This window comes from Balaenoptera borealis, assembly GCF_965194805.1.
Source record: "Balaenoptera borealis genome assembly, chromosome: 12".
Taxonomy (NCBI): domain Eukaryota; kingdom Metazoa; phylum Chordata; class Mammalia; order Artiodactyla; family Balaenopteridae; genus Balaenoptera; species Balaenoptera borealis.
In genome coordinates this window covers 108,294,645-108,317,776 of record NC_138869.1, presented here as the reverse complement: position 1 = coordinate 108,317,776, position 23,132 = coordinate 108,294,645, and the positions used below count along the sequence as shown (strand labels likewise).

At 49.6% G+C, this 23,132-nt stretch overlaps 1 protein-coding gene across 5 annotated transcripts in view; it reads right to left on the bottom strand.

The window, feature by feature from the left end:
* Window positions 1-23,132, bottom strand: part of GMDS (GDP-mannose 4,6-dehydratase) — a 489,935-nt gene that overhangs the window by 165,798 nt on the left and 301,005 nt on the right. The gene's annotated exons all lie outside the window — the stretch shown is intronic.

Here is a 23,132-nt window from a genome sequence, read left to right as displayed (position 1 = left end):
TGCTAGCATTAAAGCCAAAGGGAGTATCATGCCTGGGGTTTGCTTAAGAATAAGACAGGCTGAGAGCAGTGGGTCAGAGTATAGATTAAACAAGATGGAGCCCAACTTGATAAACGGTGGCAGCTGGCTGAGGGGTACTTATGTCATACTGCCTAATGTTATATGTTTAAAATTGTCTCAGATGAAAAGTTTTAAAAAGTGAATTCACTTTTAGTCTGGTACATATTTGGACCACGGCTATCTCAGCTTTCTGTTTTTCCAACAGGTTTTATTTAGAAAGTGATAACCCTATATCCTCCATCGTCTTAGTCCTTTTATCTGTTGTTTGAAGGACTCTTCTTACAACCGACTGAGTCTGTTCTCATCTGTACTGGTCACGGCTAAGGCCAGGCCTCTCTCCACTGGACGCCTGTGCTGGGTCTACCGCTTACTGAATCACAGTTTCTCTCCGGGGCTCGCTCTCATCTCGCGGGAGTTGCAGGAGAGGGATGTCTCAGAATGGACCTTCGTCTTACTAATGATTGACACCGTGTCTGGGTAAGAAAACCTTGATTAGGAAGAATTGTCCTCAGAGTTTTGACGGTCTTGCTCATCTCTGCTTCAGTGCCCACTGTTGCTGATGTGACATCCAATGTGAGTCTGATTCTTGTTAGGTTGTGGGTGTCCTGTATTTATTTCTCTAGAAGCGTCTTAGATCTTCTCTTTATTCTTGGTCTTCTGGAACTTGACAACCATGAGTGTGTATGGCAGTCCTTCTTCCTGATCATCCTTCCATGGGCCTCTCAACCCAAAGCCTCTCTTAAAGTTCCGGGAATTTTTCTCTATTGACTTTTAGTTGGAAGTTGGACCTCCCAGAATTATCCCTTAGGCCTTTTGTTTGTTTTCCCATACTTTCTGTTTCTTCATCTTTTTGCATTATACCCTGGAATAGTTTTAGTTTTCTCTACCCACCTTTTATTGAAAAAATTATTTTAGCAATTATATTTTTAATATCCAAACACTCTCTCTTGTCCTCTGATTGTTGCTTCTTTTGTAGATTCAAGTCTCATTTTGCGAAGGTGGTGCCTTCCTGAGTCTCTGTGGATACTAAGTAGAAATGAAGAAAGGGGAAAGCCAAAAGTTAGGTCTGTATATGAAGCTGGGCCTACTGACTGGTGAGCTTTGCTTCGAGGGGAGTCAACTATTATACTGAGGGTCCCCAAAGACCAGATATAAGGTTTAGGGAACCCAGACTACCTCAGCTATGCTGGTTCTACCCAGGGAGCTTGTTCAGATCCTGTAGAGAAAAGTGTTCTGATTTCACAGGGTACAAGCGGGCACGTCCAGGCGTTGCATATACGGACCCTTAGTTAATCCCCAGGCCCGTCAGCGTCTGAGACACGTGTCAACTCGACCGCAGAGATTCTCCCGGCTGGCTGCGTAGACAGGCTCTCCCCATGTTCTTCGAGGCCCTTGATCTTCAACCCGTGGTCCTCAGATCAGCAGCGCCTGTGTCACCTGTGAACCTTGTCAGAAATGCAGGCTCTCAGCCCCACCTGAGAGCAGCAGGTGCAGGACAGAGCTCAGAGGATTCACACGCAGGTCAGAGTCCAGAAGCGCTGTTTAAACCACAATCTCTTCTATTCCACTTGGTTCTCGGTCTGCTCTGTATTCCGAAAGCAGGTAAAACCCCTCATCTGCCCTTCCTTTTGCTGTTACAAGTATGTAAATCTTTCCTCCTTTTACTATCTTTCTAATGGGGCCTAAGCTGGTGGTAGAAACAAGCCCATGTGTTCACTCCACTTTCAGAAATGTAATAAATGTGTGAAAACTAACGTGTTACATGGTTTTGCTGGAGCTGAGTGAAGACTGGGTGCACAAGAGAGAAACTCCCTAGAGGGTACTTTTTATGTGCAGCATTTTGCCCCCAGGGTTGAAGCGATGACCTTTTTGTCCTGAAGGACATGCAAATGCTACCACGCCTGTCCGCACAGAAGACCAGCACCACCTGCCAGGACTCACTGGCTGCAGGGGATGGAGACGTCGGGGGTGGGAAAGTGAGGCAGGTGAGGGGGCCGAAGACCCTCTGCCCTTAAAGCCAGCTGGCCACGCGGACGTCAGCTTGACTGTGAACATCCCGTAAGAAAAAGACTAACAAAGGGTCTTTGCACTGAGAAAGGGCACTTACAAACCCCTCTAAGGCAACGTTCACTTTTCATTTCTCCCTTTCAGCTGCATTTCCTCGAATGCGGGTCGAAGCAGGCGTGGCCGTGTGAAGCCCGCGGTACCCCTTGCTGAGCGGGGCCCCTGCGGCCACTTCCAAGCCCCACGTTCACCCGCAGGGTGCTCGGCCACTCGAGGAAGGCAGTCTTGGGCTCCTGAAGACCAGCAGCCCCGAGTGAAGCACCGTCGGCCCTGGGCCTCTGATCACCCACACAAAGGATGGAAAATTGCCGGCCCGCTGGCCCCCTGTCCAGCTCGGCCGCAGCGCAGCCCGCGGAGGCCCCCTTCTCTGCAGCTGGCGCCCTGAGGGGCAGGGGTGGCAGGGATCTTTGGGTACATTAATCAGCAGGGCAGTCGGCCCAGGGTCGCCTCCCTCTGGGCTTCCCGGCCCAAACTGCACGTGTCAGCGACCCCAGAGAAGGGGAGACCCCGGATCTCACTGCAGGCATCAGGCCTCCTCCGCCTTCGCAGGGAAAGCTCATCTCGGGGGTGTCAGGATAAAACACGACGAGCACCAGAGAACCCCGCTTCACGGCACAGTGAAAGGGGGATGCCATCATAGGGACTTTATAAGGCGAAACCTGCATCCTGAAGGCCACACTGAAACCACTTGTTTTTTGAGGTTTCTTCCTCTCCCTCTCCTCCCCTTGCTGAGGGAACATAACACAATGTAATTAAACAGTAAATTACTTGAGAGAGAAATGTTTAGGCTCATGACAAATCTGGGCCAAAAACAAACTTCACACCCCACACATATTTTGGATGACCTCGTTCTGGCAGCAAAAGGAGAAAACTGTAACCAAGGTTGTTTACAGTTTTCAGATGGAAGGGCAGTGGGCTGAAGACTCTTCATTATTCAGGAGTAAGGTCATTTATGGAGGCAGAAGTTAGCACGAGCCCAAGTTGCTCATTAAATAAACAAAGTGAATTAAGAAGTAGTTGGTTAGCTTTTCTGTATTCCTAGTCAACGCCTATGTGGGAAATACGCTCTCCTTCAAATCATTCTGTGTCTATTCCTGCAGAATCCCAGTAATCCTGCTGGTCAGAAAACAGAGACCTGTGCATACACGCACGATGGGAGCATCAGGCCGGGCTTAGGTTCCAGAGAAAATTTATTACAAATTTAAAGACATTATTAAGGGTTAATATTTTAAAATCTAGTAGTTAAAGTTGAAAAGGGAAAAGTTACTGATTTGCAGGTTAAAATGTTTGGCATGCTTTGAAATGAAACCAGCTGCTACCTAATTTCATCAAGTAGCAAGAAAATGAAAGATACTGTATAAGGTTTCATTAGGGGTCCACTGAAGGTTTAAAAACATTTAAACCTAAGGTTTAAAAGGTTTAAAAACCTAAAAGAGAGTCCATTTAAAATGTTTGCGGCCGTGGAAAAAAGTTGGGTGATTTCAAGATACTAATTTCCATCAGCAGAAGGGCCAGGACCCAGGGTGCCGCACTGCCCCAAGCGGTGGGTGTCCAGGGCACCACCATCTGTCCCCTGCCCGTGGCCCAGTTGGAACCCATCTCTTCCTGGAGCGTGACGTCTGTGTGGACAGTCAGTGAGTCCCTCTGTCGTTAAACACTAAAACACAACAAACACTTTATGCACAGGGCTTTTGGGAGATTTGGTTTAAACACTGGCCTGCATTCGGTTTTTAATTCGCTTGTGATTTGAATACAAGATTCCACTACCCCTACAGAGAATGACTGAAAGGCAACTTCCTGTTAAGCTGTCTCATCCGCAGTAATCCCAGAATGACTCATTTATTTTTGGCAGATACCGCATTCCTACGGTGAGGATCTCAGGCTTAACGAGGCGTATCCTGAGCTGCCCTCCCCCAGTCCTGACCCCCCCCAACCCGTCCCCACCTCCCCCAAGCGGGCAGCCATGGGGACATTCTCCTGCCCTCACCTGCCTGGTCAAGACTGCACTGTGCACGCTGCTCTGATCTTGCTGTTTGGTCTGAACACATCTTAAGAGGTGTTTCCACTTCATGGAGAACGTTCCTGCTCTCTGCTACAGCTGCAAGCCAACCACATTGTAGATTTATCGTCATTCGTTTAACTGTTTTAAGTTAGGTACCAATTAGTTCTCTACGGATGGGCCTAGGCTTCCCCGCACGACCGCTCCTTAAAAGACAATTGTTTTTGGATTTTAAAATCTTGTCTTGATTCTTTTCCACGGCTCTAACTAGGTATAGCAGATCACTTGAGTCATCTTTTTGGTCCTTGAGTTTGAGCCAAAATCAACACCTGTCGTCTATCTATTGTCAACAATACTGTATTCTATTTTTAATTTTTATATTTTCAGCACGCATTTACTGAACATCTACTACTGTACGTCTAGCCCTCAGTATCCACTAGGTACCAAGTGGAGGGGGGTGAGGGTGGGAGGAGGCGATTTTAAAGCATCACCAGTGCGCCTTAGGGGCTTATAGTACCGTTAATGAGACAAGCCAGAGACAGCTCAGAAAGGGCACAGATCAGCATATGCCCCGGTGTCAAAATAGCCGTTGCGTGAGTTTACATGTTTCTAGGTAAGCCAGTAAAAAAACTTTTTAAATTATTTAAGATCGCAGGTGTTTTAGCCAGAAATATCTGCGTTCACATGTAGACTCTGTCACTGACTGCCTGCATGGCCTGGGGCAGCTGCTCCGAGCCTGTTTCTTTGCGTACACGGAGAGGTCTTCCTCTTGCTTCACGGGACGGCTAAGAAGGGTGAACGAGACCACACACGTCAGCGCCCCAGAGATGATGCCCCGGGCGGGGCGGGGGGAGGACAGAGCCCTCCTGGCCTCTGGCAGAAGGACGGCCTACTGCCCAGAAGGAGAGAGAAGGAGGTGATCCGGGGGTGAGCAGGCGGAGCCCAGAACTGGTGCCGGGTCGGGGGGACTGGCAGGGAAGGTCTCCTTGCGGACAGGACGCCTGGAGCCAGCCTGGTGGACAGCACGCGGGGACAGGCCGGTCCGAGTCCAGAGCAGCGGCGGAGGGAAACCGCGGAGGGGAGTTACGGTTGCGTTCTCTGGGGAAGGCGGTGCGGGGTTCTTATGCCAAATTCTGGGAATCTTTACCCTGCTTTACAGAAAATTACGTGAAACAAAGGTGAAATCAAAGGAGATATGTTCCTATGAAATAATCATCAGCCGAGTAGTGTTCACATTTAAATCACTAAATTACATTTATGTCCTTTTAGGTTTGATGAATCAACTATTTGATAAGTTCTTAGACTTTCTGTATTTCTAATTCAAATAGTAAGTGCAGGTAAATGGGCAGAAATATTAACTGAATCATTAATTGTACTAAGCCATGAATAAAATTACACGTAGCAGGTGCTTTCTGATTACAATTCCCTTTTTTTTTTTTTTTCTTTTTTTTGGCCACGCCGCATGGCATGTGGGATCTTAGTTCCCTGACCAGGGATCAAACCCGTGCCCCCTGTACTGGAAGCACCGAGTCTTAACCACTGGACTGCAGGGGAAGACACAACAATTCTTAAAGATACCAATTTGATAAGAGTAAAAGATAACTCTCAATTTAATGCTCCAGAGGGTCACTAAGGATTTTTTTTCATTTGCTCTATTTTTTTGTACATATTTCTTGATTCCCTAGTGTCTTATCACCTCTAACAGATACACGTCTCTTTTCCCAGTGGTTCTGTTGTATCACTGAAAGACAAATGCCTAACCCTGGGCTCAGATTTTGACATATGAAATCCAGCAGAGACCAGACTGAAGGCTCACAGATTGGTGAGTGTAAGTAACCACAACTCCACCAACTTAACAACGGTTACACTGTTTCACTGAACTCAGAGGGGCATCTGCATTGCTACTTCCAATTTGCATTTATCCTTAGATGTCTGTCAGTATTTTCTATGATGCTACTGAGTAAAGACAGTTTGTTTCACTGAATCTGAAAGCATTTGAAGAGCGCTGCTGGGTATTTTATGATGAAGTAGCTAATGGCCTGCGTTAGTAAAATAAAACTTACTATTTCAGTTTTCAGGAAAATACTCTTAATATGAAAAGAACCTATAAAAGGGAGATTGGTAAAAGTGGTCAGTACAGAGGTCACGTTAACGTGTGTCTCCTTGAGAATTTTGTCAAGTTCTGCCTCTTCTTATAAAATTCTATGGATGCTTGCAAATCCCTTTCTTCTGCAGCCAAGGGCTCATTCAGCAGAGAGGACACCTGAATTACATAAATCTCATGACAAAGTTACATTTCTGTGCAGAGCGAGGCTTGTCAGGAAAAAGGTAATGAAGAAGAATAGCTTAGACGGAGGGATTTAATGATATCCAGCTGCTACTCTATGTTGCTTGCTGATAAGACTTTGTTTTAAGTTTACAATAGAGAAAGTTTGGGAAAAGGCTAAAACTTCATCTACAGGAAGTGCAAGTCTTTATATTTCGCTTGTTCAATTTCCCCTAACCCTTGCAGTTATGTTCATACAAGGTTTAATTTTCAGAATGTTCAAATGCGTCACCCAAGGCTTTACAAATAAAATTTAAATTGCATCCAAAAGTGTAGAATACTGCACCTTAGGGAAAAGACACTTAACCTATCTGGGCTCACCACATGTTCAGATGATAAGATAAACCTGAGAAAGCACAGATTGTTAAATGTTTACTACAGTTGTCCGTCACGATTGTGCTGATTTTTCTGCACTTACACAGGGGCAGGGGGGTGGGTGAAGAGGGATTGCTCTTTCCCAATGGGGGGCGGGGGGAACGCAGCCATTTCTTCATAACATACAGTAAGTTACCATAAAATTTGACAAATGCAATCTCTGAAGAATGTTAAAACCTAAGCCAACTGCATTATATTGAGGATTCAAATTCCAACACGATCTGGCTTCCTGATCTGTTATTAGGAGTGCTGACCGGTGTGCTGGTCACCCGGCTCCTAAAGCCGGAACTTTCTATGAGCAGGAATGCATTAGGATGAACCCTCGCCTGGTAAAGGAAGTTAGCAGGAAAATTCTGTGGGAGCAGAGCGATTATGACTCTCTAAAGAAAGAGCTTCGTATCTGAAGTGTGAGCACTACCCTCCTGAATTTACTGCTGCAGGAGCCCAAGAGGGGAAGGAAGGCGGGATGTTCTTTTAGGCTAATGAGACCTTCCTGCCTGCCGGGAGTTCCTTCCCCAGCGGGTGGGAGGGACGGTGGGAAGAGCGGGCTCTGGGCGCTTTCCCACAGGTCTGGACAGGATCTCCTGCCCGGGTCCAGTGCTGAGAGGAAGCCGTGCGGGGAGGGCGCCCGGGGACCAGCCCCCAGGGCGGAGGAGAAGGGAGGAGGAGAGACCCCACAAAGAAAAGCACTGCTGTTTTTTAAAGGGCGAAGGTACCCGAAGGTCAGCAGCAGGTACCTGTCTGGAGGCATTTGATGCTATTGGGGCAAACCTCCCACGAGCTGAACTCACAGGAATGCTCCATCCTTGCAGGAAGCCTCCAGATACAGGAAAAGCTAATAAAATGAAAAGGGAGGGGCTCTGCCTTCCTTCCCGAACTCAGCTCCCACAACGTCTCACATTACAGATTTGCAAACTAATTACTTCGAGCCAGACATATTAAAAAATTTCCCTTTACAACTAAGTGAACACAGAGAGAGTCAAAATAGAGAACTTGGCTCCAGACTGAGATAGGGCTCTGAATTTAAAAGCCTAATTAAGGCGAATCCTGTTTGCCATGTAGTTCTCTCAAACACTAGCATTACTGAAATTACTCCTAACGACTTAATTGATTTAACCAATACCTCACATAAAGATTAGGCAGTAATTCGTTCAGCCTGCAGAAGCTGGAGTGTTAAGACTAATGAGGTTTTCTATAATGGTTTTGGCTATTTTTTTTCTACATAAATTTATCTCTGTGAAATTTTGGGTTAGACAATTTTACTTTAAACAGACATATGAATGTCAGTCAATATCGAAAACAGCTAAATGGAATGATTTCTTGAGTAGCATTAAGATGCGTGTGGGGGGGTGGAGGGATTCCTTTTCTTCCCCTTTGAGCTCCCTTTTGAAAGGGGAAAGGGAAATGGCCACATTCTGTGACTCATCACCCCTTGGAGTAGCATTCCAAGTGTGATTTACTTAATATAGCCTATAAATCACCTACAGCAGAAATAATCTCAAGATCTGCATGTAAACAAAGCTATTAAAATATTACAATCACTCTGTTTGCTTAGTGCTCACATGGCCTATCTCATCTCAAGGTAAACAGCTTTTTCCTGAGGTGAGGCATCTAAAATAGCGTCCAAATTACCTGCCCATCGAAGAATGCTGAACTTAGGCAACATATCGTATCATCTAAGTACCACAAGTGCGTGACTAGGAGAGGGACGATTACACCCTAGCTGACATTTTTCTGCTTTCAATTTGCTGTCCTGGTTTGTAAATCAAAGTCATCTCATTTCATAGTTGGCCATGACACTCGCTGGTAACTATTAATCGCAGGAAAAAAATTTCAGCTCAGGAAAAAACAGTGAGCATGTTCTCTGACTACATTTGTTTTAGGCATTTGCTCTGCAGCAGTCACAGGGCATTCGTTTTTAAACAAAAAGTGAGTCGGGGACCCAGAGGGATATGCCTTTTGGTAACACTTCTGACTCACAAGACTGTTTCGGGTGGTCATCTGTAACTGTAAGCGATCATCCTCCAATGACTACTGGGTTGAAAACTGTAAACCATCTGCAATTACTAGCATGATCCCTAACCTCTGTAAGGTGGTAATCCAGTATTGGTTGTTAGCTGTCAAATTTATTTCCCTTTGGTGAAATACACCCTGGATTTAATTAGCAGTCATTCTTGATACTTTATGGAGCTGAGCCCAAGCGCTGTGGCTTTGACATTTAACCCCTGACCCTTAAATATTTACCAGCTTTTAAACTGGTTGTGTACAATTATCCCTTCAAGTATATCTCAGATCCATCATCCTGCCCACTGCAGTCAATTCCGAGTCTGATGTGCTGCTCCGAACGATGCTGTGACCTCACCCTGAAACTGGAAACAAAACCCCGCTGCTCCACCACGAGCCCTGCCAGGCACGGCGGAAAGCACTCCTGCTAGAGCTTCCCGCGGAAGAGCGGATGGGCTCCCACTACCAGTCCCACCACAACTGGGACCGGCGGGCGGCAGGCTGAGGGGCCGGGGGCTGCCCTGGGCCCCGAGCCTGTGTGAGGATGTCCGAGAACCGTTCGCCTTTAGCGCACAGTCAGGAAGGGAACACTCTGGGAACTGCTTTCGTTTGTTCGCTTGTTTGAAATCAACATTACGGAGGCATGATGTGGGAAGTGTGTGTTTTAAACCCTCCCAAGTGTCCGGGGCAGCAGCCGCCTGGACGGAAGCCCTGTGCGGCAGGGGCCCCGCGCTTTCCCTGCCCTCCTGTGGGACGCCCGCAGCATCCCATACACAAAACAAGCGCACTTCAGATGCTAGGATTTTAGAAACACAGGTTAATCCCAAAGACCGGGAAAGGAAGAGCCCTCAGCGGGCAACACCAAGTGTTAGAAGATAGACGGACGCTCTTCTACTGTGACATCTCAAGACCTCGCCACCAGGCAGGCCCCGCAGGAAGGACGAGGTCGCCGGCCCTCCCTGCCCCGGCCGAGCCCAGCTCACAGTAGGTTCTCAATTCTCTCCTGACTGGGCAGTAAATACACAACAGCAGCTTCATGCAGGCGAGCACGCCGACCAGAGACGCCAACCAGGCTTGTGCAAGTATTCAATAGAAAGAATGTTGCTGGGAGCGAGAGTCAGAGCCGGAAAAACAGGGGCACGAGGTGGGAGCCCCCAACCCCACGCCCACCCAAGCGAAAGGAGTGGGCACAGCTCAGGGGGCCCCGCGTGCTGAGTCTAAGTTAGGGCAGGACGCTGGGTTCTGGCCACTTTAAGAAACCAACGTCTGCGCCACTTCCACAGAGAGCTCTGCGTGGAGACCACCGGTGCTGCAGCGTCCAGCCCATGGCCGGCTGGGAGCGGACCAGGCATGTGACAGCCCTAGCATGCGGTCATCGGGGCGGGGGGATGCCTCGGTGACACGCTGGTGCCCATGGGCCGGGCAGCCACCTCTGTGGGGGGGCTCACTGCTGCGGGATCAAGCCCCACCGGACTCATCGCCCAAACTAACATACACACGGGGCCTGAGATTTCAGCGTCACGCGGCTCCCCATCTCCCCGAGGCCACACGCGGACGACGGCAGACAGCGCTCCAGGCGTCAGACACTGAACAAGCTCTACATTTCAATTCTCTGGAATTTTTCCCAAGCTTTGTTAACTAATGTTTCAGCGATGCAAGAAGATCCCAAGTAGGAAAAGAAGAAGGCCGGCAAGTCTTGAGCACTCGTCCATCTCAGGGAGCACTCGTCCATCTCAGGGAGCACTAGAGAGCGGGCCCCTCTCCGCCAGCCCAGGCTTCAGAACACCCCGCACCCCTCAGGGCACTCCTTGTCTTCAGTCTGCTCTTAGTTCAAAGGTGAACTTCATGCAGGGAGGAGGCTGACCAAGCATATTTCAGTCATTGGTAAGAAACAGGACACTGGAAAATCGGATGTTTCCTTCCAAACACTCGCTGCAAAATGAAATGTACATGGAACCCAACAATTCACAAGGAGCTGATACCCACATAACTGAGGCTTTTGAAATGAATGATTCCTTCTAAAGACCCATGTCACGGCTTATTAGAAGTCACCAAATCTTTTTTAAAAGTCACTTTTTTGCATCCTCAAACAAGTAAAATTGTTCATTTAAAGTATTTTGGAAAATTGGGAAGGGGGAAGCTGTTAATATTAGAATGAGGAAGAGAACAAATGAAAACTTAGTATTTTGCACACACGTCACTATTTTCGTTGCAATGTCACTGCCACAGAAATTGTGTGTGTGTGTGTGTGAGAGACGCACACTGTGAGGAGCGACGCTGACACAGGGTCCAGAGGCTGGAGGGCCCAGAACTTGCCCCGTCTGCTCTCTCCTCATTCCCCACGGTCCAGGAAGCCCTGCAGCCCTACCTCTGAAGGATCCTCTAAGGTCACTTCCTCCCCGTCCTCCCCACATGGTCCTGGTCCAGAGCCTTCCTCGTGTCTGGTCGGGACACCCCTGAAGTTCCGAGTGGCCGTGACACTACGCCCTCCTCCTGGGGCCACCCCATTACTCTCATTCTCTGCGCTCAGGCACGTCGGGTTCCCTCCACGAGATCCTGCTATTTCAGACTTCGGAACTTTCTGTACAGGCCATTCCCTCTACTTAAAATCTCCTCTGTAACTTCTAACTCTACTTTTTTTTTTCAGGACTCAGCACAAAGGTTCCCCTCCTCCAGGAAGTCTTCCATGGTGTGATTTCCTACCTGCTCTCCTCCTGAGCGAAGCCCAGTACACACTGAGTGGTCACCGTACCCTTGAGCCTCAGGGAGGCTGACCGACCACAGCACTCGTCTGGGACAGTCAGAGCTGTCCCCTCTCCAGACCAGCAAGGGGTCCAGGAGGGGTCGGCCCATGGCTCTACCCGTGGGACCTCCAGGAAAGCTGTGGGCGTCACTGCTTTTCTCCTGATGGAGGAGAAGCAGCCTGACTGCTCTTGGCAGCTGGTCTACAGCCTCTCGGGGACTGGCCTGGGGGTGGTGCGTGGACATGGGGACAGCTGGGCCCTGGACGCCGCTGGAGCAGCCGGGTGAAGCCCGCCCACCTCTGGACGTCAGGTCATCTGCGACAACATATTCTTTAATAGTTAAGGCCATTTTGATTCAAGTTTTCTGTTACTTGAAGATAAAAATATCCTAATTTGGGGACGGGGGGAGGGAGGGAGGAGATAAGCTGCCTGATGGTCCTTGCCTTCCAAGGCTGCCTTGAGACAGAGGCTCAGATTGTGTATTTGTCGTAAGAAAGTACCAGGCTCTCTGCACGGCTGGGCTCTGCCTGGGTGGTAGCCGTGGGCGGCGTAGATTATGAGCCACATGCCAATGTGACAGCACCACTGCCCACACCCAAGTGGGTGGCCCTCTGAGCGGCAGGGGCTGTGGCCTCGGGCAGGCAGGTCCCTTCACGCCCTGGGCAGGCCGTGGCCCCATGGGGCAGAGGAGACGAACACCGGCCCTCCTGGGTCTCCCGACTCCTGGGTTAGAAGGAAAGAGCCCACATCAATGTACGCTGAAAATCGCAATGACCAGGACACTCCGTCGCAGGACCAGGCTGTGAAGCCAGCAAGCACGGGCCTCCCGCGGGCCCCCCCGAAGACAGTGGGTGGGACGGAGCGCCAGGGTCACAGCCGTCTGAGGCGCTGGCTGGCGGCGATGCCAGCTTCCTGTCCAGACTCGCTCATGCAGCAGCGTCCTACCCTCACCGTCAAGGCGATCTCAGCAGTGACCGAGGCTGCAGGGACACCCACCGCGGCTGGGCAGCGAGGCCACCGCTGGTGGGCCCAGAGCTGGGGTCCGCATGCAAGTTCCTCTCTAAACCTTATATTTCTCCACGTGTGGTGTGTGGCCAAAATAAATGGTCGAAACAAAAAAACCCACCACCAACTCCCAGCAGAACGAGTTGTTCTCTGGCCAGAGGCCGAGGCGGCGGTGCTGAAGGCCGGACGGTGCATTTGGTGAGCGCTCCACCGTAGGCCTTAAGACACTTCACGCTACAGCAGACCGCCCCAAATGGTTTCTGCCCACTTCAGGATTCAACATAAAATTCTTGCCATACCATACTTTTTGCATTTACCTTGAATTTTAAACTCAAAAATACTTGGCATATTTTTTTAATGTTTAGTTTGAAATTTCCCCAAATCACTGACAGATAATCTTCATTATCAGAGGAAATCTTTCAAAACTTTGCACTGAGAAACAGAACGACCTACACCTTCTTTTATTTTATTTTTTTTCCTGGAAGGAACTGAAAAAATCAGATTTCAGCAGCGTTTTTTTGTTTGTTTTGTTTGGAATATTTTGGTTGGCAATTATGGCAAAGACAATGAATGTACAAGCTGCCCCAACTGTATCTATCCAGCAAATTTTAGTAGCATTACTACATGAAAGTACATTTCAAAATAACTTTCGGCTGAAGACCAAACACATACTTTTTTTTATAAGTAGGCTAACTTCTCTCTTAGATAATTTCATGCAAGTAGAAGAAATTAATAACAGAATTGTATTTGTAATCTTAAGGTAACATTTCTTAATGTGAATGATGATGATTAAATTAAGTGGCCTATTTAAACAAAACGGAAAGTGGGCCTAAGAAGAGAACTTTGGGCTGCATTGTCCTCGTCAGTAAATGCTGCTAAACCTCAACGCGCTTAAATCACGTTTTCCTAGTATCTTCCTCAGGTTCCAACTGAGTATGAAATGTGACTCTGGTTATCCATGAAAAGTGGGAACACTTGAAATGACGGCAGACAAATAGTTTTCACATCGCACGGCATTTTACATCTGAGATGGGGTCATCTGTCAGTGCCACCATCTGACTCTGATGACCTCACTGTACCTCACAGAGAGACGTTGTTCCGCCATGCCTGGCTTTACTGCAGTTCACAGATACTGTGTTTTTTACAAATTGAAGGTCCGTGGCAACCCTGCATTGTCAGATGATGGTTAGCATTTTTTAGCAATAAAGTATGCTCTAATTAAGGTATGTACATTTTTTGGATGTAATGCCAATGCACATGTACTAGACTACAGTGTAGTGTAAACTTTACACGTCCTGGGAAACCAAAATAGTCGTGTGACTTGCTTTATTGCGATGTTTGCTTTATTGCAGAGGTCTGGAACCGAGCTTGCAATATCTCCGAGGTGCGCCTGTATTAAAAATAAAGTAAGTGGCTTATATAAGGTCACAGACTGAGTTAATGGCAGAAAGCATGATAAATTTCATATTCACAGTTTACTATCCCACATTCAAGACTGTATTTATGTTTTTAGTGGAAGAAAAGTATGTCAAGAATCTCTCTGCAGCACTTCTTGATGACGAACACAGATGCACACACATACACACATAGCACATGTACACATATAAACACAGCTTCCATAGAAAAGGCACACTGATTACAGCAGAATGATACACCAGCCCATAACCTTATTTATTAGCCAGCCACTTCACTGCTCACAAGTACTGAGTGGATATTCTAAGTGAGACCTTCTCCAGTGGCTCTTGACGACGCTAGTCTGTTCACAGGGCGCCCTTCTAAGTCCTCACAGGATATTCGTGCAGGACGCACAGCGGGCATGTGTGAAGCCCAGGCCTGCCGGGTGAGCCCGGAAAGGCGCTTGCCAGGCCCCCTTGATAATATGAAGAGGGGAGGGGAAGGAGGGACCTAGAAACCACGCCTTCTAATGGCTTTTTATCTCTCAAATTCTCTAAACCAAGAAAAGGAAACACAACTACTCCAACATAAAGTGAACCATAATTAAAAAAAAAAAAATAATTGGGCTTCCCTGGTGGCGCAGTGGTTGAGAGTCTGCCTGCCAATGCAGGGGACACGGGTTCGAGCCCTGGTCTGGGAAGATCCCACATGCCGCGGAGCAACTGGGCCCGTGAGCCACAACTACTGAGCCTGCGCGTCTGGAGCCTGTGCTCCGCAACAAGAGAGGCCGCGATAGTGAGAGGCCCGCGCACCGCGATGAAGAGCGGCCCCCACTTGCCGCAACTAGAGAAAGCCCTCGCACAGCAACGAAGACCCAACACAGCCGAAAATAAATTAAAAAAAATAATAATAATTGAGTTTCTCGAGAGAGAGAGTAGGAAAGATGGGAAAACTGAGTCTGGGAGGAGAAACAGAGTCTGGAAGGCACGGGACACAGAGCAAGAGGACGGTCTCACACCTCTGGACATCCTGAATTACAAACCGCGATTTCCTCCACTGAATTCTTAAACTTGTAATCTGTATTCTGGAGAACTCGGGCCAGGCAGAGCAGGAGGTGAAAGCTGCAGAGGTGACCAGAGGCGAGGTGGCCCAGCTGTGGAGCACAGCCCAGCGGAGCGTCTGGACAGCTCTCTAAATGCAGTATTTACAACCTCTATTTTTTAGGAGGTAGCAGACCTTGCTGTGATCCAAGAAGGCAGAAAGTCTGGCAAAAGAAATGATTACGGAAAAGACTCTTGGGGAAAAAAAGCAGCTGACATCATTCCTGACTCTTCAGATGTGTTTAATAAGCATCACCCGGGTGCCTTTTATTGGAGAGGGGCAAATGTTCCGAAGAAGTCTAGAAGATGGCTAGAAGGATGACAGCGGCAGCAGGACACTCCCCCTCAGCCAGTGTGAGAGACTGAAACAGAGATGCCTGTCCAGGCCGTCTTGGGGTTGAAGTCCCACGCGTGCACATGGCTCTCGCATCTAGGTCCAGACGCACCCCTGGTTCTCTGCCCCATCTCCCAGGCCTGAGCAATCTCCCCGCCCTAAACTAACCGGCGCTCTGATCCCAGCTTTCACTCTGCTGGATGTGCGTCAGCCCATGTTTCTGCCCCATTACAGCATCACACGCCCCGGAGGGAGGGCTTACAGCCCTGGAGTCGGCTGGATTCACTCCTCCCCTCTGCCCCGATGTTAATCAGCTGGTAGACTGTACACGTCTGCCCGGGCAGCATCTCTGCCAGCCGAGGCTGAAGTTCTGATCTGTGCTGGTCTGAGCCTTCACAGACAGCAAGACAGACGTGGCCCCTGACTTGAGAGTTTACAGCCGAAGGGGAGCTAAGCCCTGTAGGCAGAGGGAAGTGCACGAGATACAGGGCAGCGAAGTTCAGGGTACTGGGGGGTCCACGGCCAGGGCATCGAGCCAGGCGTTGGCAGCGGGGGAGGATTCTGGGGAAGGGACATTGAAACGGACACTCGGAGGATGCGAAGTGAAGGCGGCAGGAGGTGCCGGCACTGCGGTTACATCCTCTGCCTGAAATCCATCTCGAATTCCAGCCTTTCCCATCCGCCCGGCTCCCCGCTGCCTACGGAGCGAAGCGCAGACCCCTTGGCTTTGCCTCTGGATCCTCCGCGGTCCGGCACCAATCCATCCTCCCTGAAGCAGGCATCCCAGCGCGCTTCCCCCGGTCACGGTCCTGCTCCCAGCCTCTGGACCCGTGCCTGCCTCCACCCGGAATCCCAGGCCTCCAGATGCAACGAAGCTTTCGGTGCCCAGCGCCAGTGGCACCTTCCCCGTGAAACACCCGGGGGCCCCTGAGCCACCCACCTGAGTCCAGGTCCTCCCTGCCCTCAAAGCAGAAGCACTTGACACTTGCTACTTTCTGCCTTGGGTCACTTAACACGCTTTCTTTCCCAAGTGCCAGGCGTGTGCCTACCAGAGCAGGAAAGACAGTGAGTTCCCTTTGGGAGGCTGTGCTTGGGCCAGCCTCTGAGACACCAGGGAGGGGATGTCTACAGGGCAGGCTGTAGCGGGCCAGGAGCAGGGAGAGGGCTGCACCGGAGACAAAAACGTGGACTGAGAGGGCACGCGGCCACGGGGCTGGGAGCCGAGGAGTCCCCGGGCAGGCGGGCGGGGCTGGCAGAGCATCAACCCTCCGGGGGGCCGGAGAGTCCCCTGTGGGGGGCTGTCCTGAGCACCATGGTGCTCTACCCCCAGGTGCTGGGAGTACTGCCCCCAGCCACAACAATCCAGACTGTGCCCAGACACTGTGACATGTCCCCTGCGGGGGGCACAGTCACCACCGCCCGAGAGCCACTGGCCTCGGGACCTGTGAGCGCAGGTCCCAAGTATGTTCTCTCTTCCCGTGATTTAGACACTTGCTGATTAAATTAAATGTAAAGTAAGCAATCGGTGAGCGGCTATGACGTATAAGGCACTCATGCCAGCACTGGAGGCTGTGCCACATACTGAATACCTCTTTACAGAATATCTGGAAAAATGCTACATTTCAGGGGGAAATCTGGTAACAGGTGTTCATAAAGACACATGAACACTGGAAGCATATAGATCAAAGGCTCCGCATTCAGGCACCCACAGGCTACATGCACAGCGAGGGGCCTGACGTGTCTGACCACCTTCCCTGAAGCAGACAACGCAGGTGAAGACGCACATGATGCTGTTGTCTCCTTTCCTTGCCAGATGCAGAAGCGCTTGTTGACCTGTGAATAAGAGCGAAACGTGAAGCCTTCTGATTTGTAACTTGTGAACACACAGTAAATGTCCTCAGCTGCCGTGCAGTGAGATAGTTTTGTCATTGAAAAAACAAATCCTGGAATTGCTGTGGCTGCGGCTTTTCCCGGAATTTGACTTTCTTAAATCCTTGTTATGACCTCCTCACTCTAAAAAGACTAAATGGTAAGAAGAACCCTGTTACGCCCAAAGCCAGCACTTCAGACGGACGCTCCTCACTGTGGCACCTGAAACGGCAACACGGTCGGAACTACGATGACAGAGTTTTGCAATCCCTTCTCTCTAACAAAGAACTTTTCAAAATCCTTTTCGTGGAGCCAGAATGGCTCAGAAAAAGTAGGTGTTCTTTGCAAAATATGCAGTTTACTTTTCACAGTAAGGAAGTTAGGCCTTAAACAGCTTTTGTACCTGAAGACACATGTACGTAACATTCCATTTGTCTCCCTGTAAACGGTCCTTATGTTCCCATGGAGGACACCAGTCACATCCTACTTCTTCCTAATTCTCCCCATTCAGACACACGCAGGCTCCTGGGCCTTCTGCTGCAAATAAAGGCACAAACTGGCAGCAAACAGATGGCAAACCTCCGCACAGTTTCTTCCTCGTGCCAGGCTGCTCTCGGATGTAAATACATTCCCAGACTGTGTTAAAAACGGGGCCCTTTCTGGTTGCGATTCGGTTTCTGTCACCCAAGTTCTGTTCCCGAGAAAGCCCTTGCTGTGGACACGGGCGTGGAGGCCCCTCCACGGGGACGCAGGGAAGCCTCATCCAGGCCCCTGAGCTATGCCTGTCGTCTGGTCAGTTTTCAGTGAACTGACAACGCCGGCCTGTTTATCGGAACTAACCGGGCTGGCCTCCACGGGGTGGGCCAGGCTCCCAATAAGCCCGAATGCACCTGTTAATTTTGCCTCTGGGTAAACAGTTGAAAACTCCTCAGCTATTTCCTCAAATTGGGTGGAAACAAAGAAACATGAGATTAAAAAAAAATGTCTAGATTAGGGAATTGGAGATGCATTAATTTAAAAAGGGAACAGGGTCAAACTAGGGGCTGGGAGGCTAATAAGTACAGAGCACACAGCAGGGTAAGAGTTCACTTAATTTACCCCGAGATCTATTCCAGACGCGGCCAATGAGAGATTATTGGATCCAGACCTGTGACTGCTTCCTAAGGCCAACCTCACTTAAGTGCCACCGCCCGCCTTTCAGAAATATTGCTAGCACCCCGACCTGTTCACGGGAGGGGGGCTTACTCAGCTGGCAGCCCCCTAACTTTTGTTCTCTGTGCTGCTCCCCCTAATTCCCTCCTCTGCTGTGGGAATCAGGCAGAGCAGCTGCCATGCAAACTGCAGAACACCCAAGTTGATCCTGCTCAATGAGATTTTTAGTGCTTTATTACACGGAAAGCCAACCCCAAGGATAACAGACCGTAGACAACAGCAAACGCTCTATCAGGCCGGCGGTATGCGGTTAAGGGCTCGGAGATTTACCGAAGGGCTGTGGGAAGGGACGCCCATCAATCAAACGCTCTTTCTTACACACTGGATTTAAAAAGAAGGAGAAGAAGGATGGAACTTCAGACAGCTTAGTTAAGATATTTAGAACGCATGTGTTTGTTCCAAACAGGAGGGGAGAGCTGAGGGATCAGCTGTCATTAAGACTGTCTTCTAACCTTTTAATTATTATTAATGTGGAGACTTACAAGACTGAGAAAATGTATATATTTTATTGCAAAAGGAAATCAGTTCTAGGTGTTTGCTGATGTCACTTAAACATTTAAGTGCTTTTGGTGAGCAATGATATAATACTATACTCACATTAAAGGGGTTTATTGGAAATAACAGACTTTGTTAAAGTTAGGAGCTTCAGGGCAGGAATGCGCTTCTTGCCTGTGCAACCTCAACTGTTTGAAAACACACAGCTGTGAGGCAGGACACAGGCACCTAATGGGGAAGGCTTTTTTGGGGCGGTGATCCCGGCAGACCAGTAAGGAAGTGATCACCAACACTAAACCACCGGGAGCTTTCCCTCACCTGGTGTTTATACCACTAAACACCACATTTAAAAAAATAATAATGAAAAACAAGAAAAGCTGGACTGGAGAACTACCCACAGAACATGAAATAAATGCTCTAATGAAAATCCGAGGTGACTGGACTGTCATCTCTGTAATGCGAGCATCTCCCAACCTCACACCCCTCTTCTGTTTCTTATTCAGAACAAGCACCTTTTATTTGCAGAGATGCACTCTTTCAAATGAGAAGAAAGTGGCAGGCCTCTGGCAGACACCGCCGAGCAGTGGCCACACATGTGTGCGCCCGTGTATGTCTGAAACTGACCACCACGCTGGGTCCTGGCCCCGCGGGCAGCGGACAGGAAGGAGGCAGTGCAGGGCCCCTGCCTGTACCACACGGGGCCCCTGGGACCACTGCTCTTCCGTGGCCCCAGTGACCGATGCTCTCCCATGACTGTCCCTCCAACCACTGGGTCGCAGTGGCAGCAGCTGATGAAGACTCAGGGCATCTGCTCGCCCTGGGATGAAGGCAGGGACCACACGCGCAGGGGGTGTGCCCAGAACTGAAAGTCAAACAACAGGTTCGATTTGCTGGTGCTTCCTTTGGGTCAAATCTCCCAAGTACATTTTCTATAACAAGGAAAGATTTTGCCTAATGAGTTGACTCAGAAATGAAGTCAAGACGTCCGTTCTAGACGCAGAGATACCTCTGCTGCTTCGTGCTGCACAGCAGTTTTACTACTTATCTTCCACAAGCCTGACCCTTCCTGAAAGGATGCTTTTCCTCGTAATTCACGCTTTGATGATTTTGCACTCGATCTTTCTCATTCTCACTTTTTCCTCTGGACTTCCATTGCTAACAACCCTCGACTACTTTTCTGTTCCTGGGGGCGGGAGGAGGAGGCAGGAAGGGGCCGCCTGCCTTGCGGTCTGCTCACCACTTAGAGAGTGTCCTCACTTCTGTCCTTGTCGGAAGAGGGGAAATGCAAGGGGGCCGTGCCAGAGTTTCTTCCATTTCCTTTCTTTCCTCCTCACCAAGTGCACACAGGAAACTTCTGAAAACAGCCCGAGACATGCAACGCTGCCACACGGAGCACAAAGCATCGGGTCTTTCTGTAAAGGTTGTCTCAAGGTTACGTAGGAGATAACAGGGCGCGTGTGTGCACATGCAGACGCCATGGACGTGGGGCTGGACAAGCTGTCCAGATCTGCCACAGAGCAGGAGGCTGCCAGGACATCAACATGTGATGCGATGAGTTAACTAAACTAAAGAGAACGCTCATAATTGCGCAATCATTCCAGCAGTTCAAGGCTCGGTTAAGATGGCCTGGGAGAGGTAACCATTTACCGTGGGTGGTGAAACACGCAAATCCTACCTGGATCAGACCGAGTTATTCATTTTAGAAATCCCCTGAGTCGAATGAATGAGTCATGCACGTAAGGTGTATTTTGTGTTTTATTTCCTCCACTCCGATACCAGTGCCAAATCCCCCCACTCCCCCGCCCCACCCCCGCCTCTAGCACCGTTCAGAGGCAGACAATGCCACCACTGTTTCTAGAACACAGACACGGTCAAGAGTGGAATAACATCATGATGCCCTGGGGGGCAGGGCAGCTGAGGCTGTGTCAGCATTTCCATTATAAAAATCTCTTTTCAAGGACTGATATCTCAGTTGTAAAAATTCATACCCAGGTAAAACTGGTTAGCAGAAACTATTTCGTTCTGTAAAACGGGAAAATGTATGCATTCAAAAAGTCATACTTTGAACGCACACCAATTTCTCCTACACAGACGTGGGGCAAGAGGCCTCGGGGAAAGGGGAGTCCCCGTCTGTGGTGGGGGGCACAGCCTCGGGCGATGGCAGGCACCTCGGTGGCTTCATTTTACCGAAATCAAGGGCAAAGAGACCCCATGCTGAATTGGGATTTCAGTTTTCAAAACTCAGATTTTGTCGTTGTCAAAACCAAAAGACAGTAAGACTCATGACCACCTTCTCTCCTCTGACACCATCCATCCTTATACAACAGTGGTTCTCACCCGCTGGGGGGGTTCTCCCCCAGGGGGCTGTGGCCACGTCTGGGACGCCTGTGGTTGACACCCCAGCTGGGGTTGCGCTACCGGGGCCGAAGCCGGGGGGCTGCTCCCAGGGTTCCGGACGGCAGGGGTGGCGAGGTCGGGACTGCTGGTTAGTTGCCCGGAGCCCCGCAGGCCACCCCACCCCGGGGGAGACTCGCAGGAGGCAGGCCTTGCGCACAGACCCTCTCCCTGGGGCCTGTAAGGTTCGCCTGTGTTTTCTTTATGCATCTACTGGAAAGGAGGCACGTCGACATCCCACATCCAGTACTCGGCCTCTTCCCTTGGTCGTACTTTCCTGCTAAGGGTGACTTTTTCTAAAGCACAGAGACAACCAGAAAAAAGAAAGAAAAGGAAGATGAGAAATAAGTGGCCCTGTGCGAGGCCCCGATGCCTACTTTCTGTTTTCATTAGGGGGAGGCGGCCGCGCTGGGGGGCCAGAGCGTGTAGTCTGGGCTCACGGGCACCAAAATCCTTCCGCTCGCCTTGTTCATCCATGACGAACGCATCGCCAACGTCCGCTTTTTATCTACTATCCATCAATCATCTCCACACCGCGGGTCAGGGAAGACACGAGGGGCTGTGTGTGCCCTGATGACCCACGATGGGAAACGGGCGAGGAAGGCACAGACGAGACTCAAAGAAGAAGGTCTCAGGCCCGACCTCAGCACGAGCGTAAGCATCTTCTCCAGGTGCCACCTGTTTGCTAAAACCATCAAAGTAACGTATTCTGGTAATTCAAATGTCAAGTCCTTTTCTTCCTTATTTCTCCCATCGAGGGGAAGATGTACTTATTAAAGAAAGAGAATGACGGGGGCTTCCCTGGTGGCGCAGTGGTTGAGAATCTGCCTGCCAATGTAGGGGACACGGGTTCAAGCCCCGGTCTGGGAGGATCCCACATGCCGCGGAGCAACTAGGCCCGTGAGCCACAACTACTGAGCCTGCGCATCTGGAGCCTGTGCTCCGCAACAAGAGAGGCCGCGATAATGAGAGGCCCATGCACCGCGATGAAGAGTGGCCCCCGCTTGCTGCAACTACAGAAAGCCCTCGCACAGAAACGAAGACCCAACACAGTCATAAATAAATAAATAAATAAATATTAAAAAAAAAAAAAAGAGAACGAGGGCAAGAGGCGGAAGGTAGAGTCCCATCTAGAGGAGAGACACAGCCCTGGAGAGTGTGGTCGCCCCAAGTTCGGGGACAGCCGACAGCACCCCGCAAAATGCCACTGCCAGGAGAGGGTGTGACCTCCCTCATTGGTTATCTTGGTAGCTGTCACAAGGGCGAGGCAAATAATGTCGAACAGCAGAGGAGAAAGAACGGAAGGATAACATGTTAAGCAAAGTAGTCAACTGGATGAAGCAATAAAAGTCTTACTTTTGTTACCAAAATACAGCGTGGCCGACTAGCAGCGTGACGGGGAAAAGTGTACACAAGCTCAGCCTTCCAGGATCTGAAACATTTAAAATGGAATTTAAATTTACTTTGCCAACAAAGTTTAGGCATCGTATCATATTCTTTCTCTCCACTGCTACTACTGTTACTGCTATAACACATGCACACACACACACACAATGTGTAACGAGGCATGTATGCACATCCTGGGGAGATTCTGGCGTTGTGAGGTTGGATTTATAAACATTCATATACACTGTGTGTCTGTGTATCCATCTCTCAACCCCAAAACCTCCCACAAGAGTCCCACATCCTCCGGAATCTGAAGGACCGCACAATGAACACTCACCAAGGTGCAGGCGGGGGAGAGGTAAACCTCGCT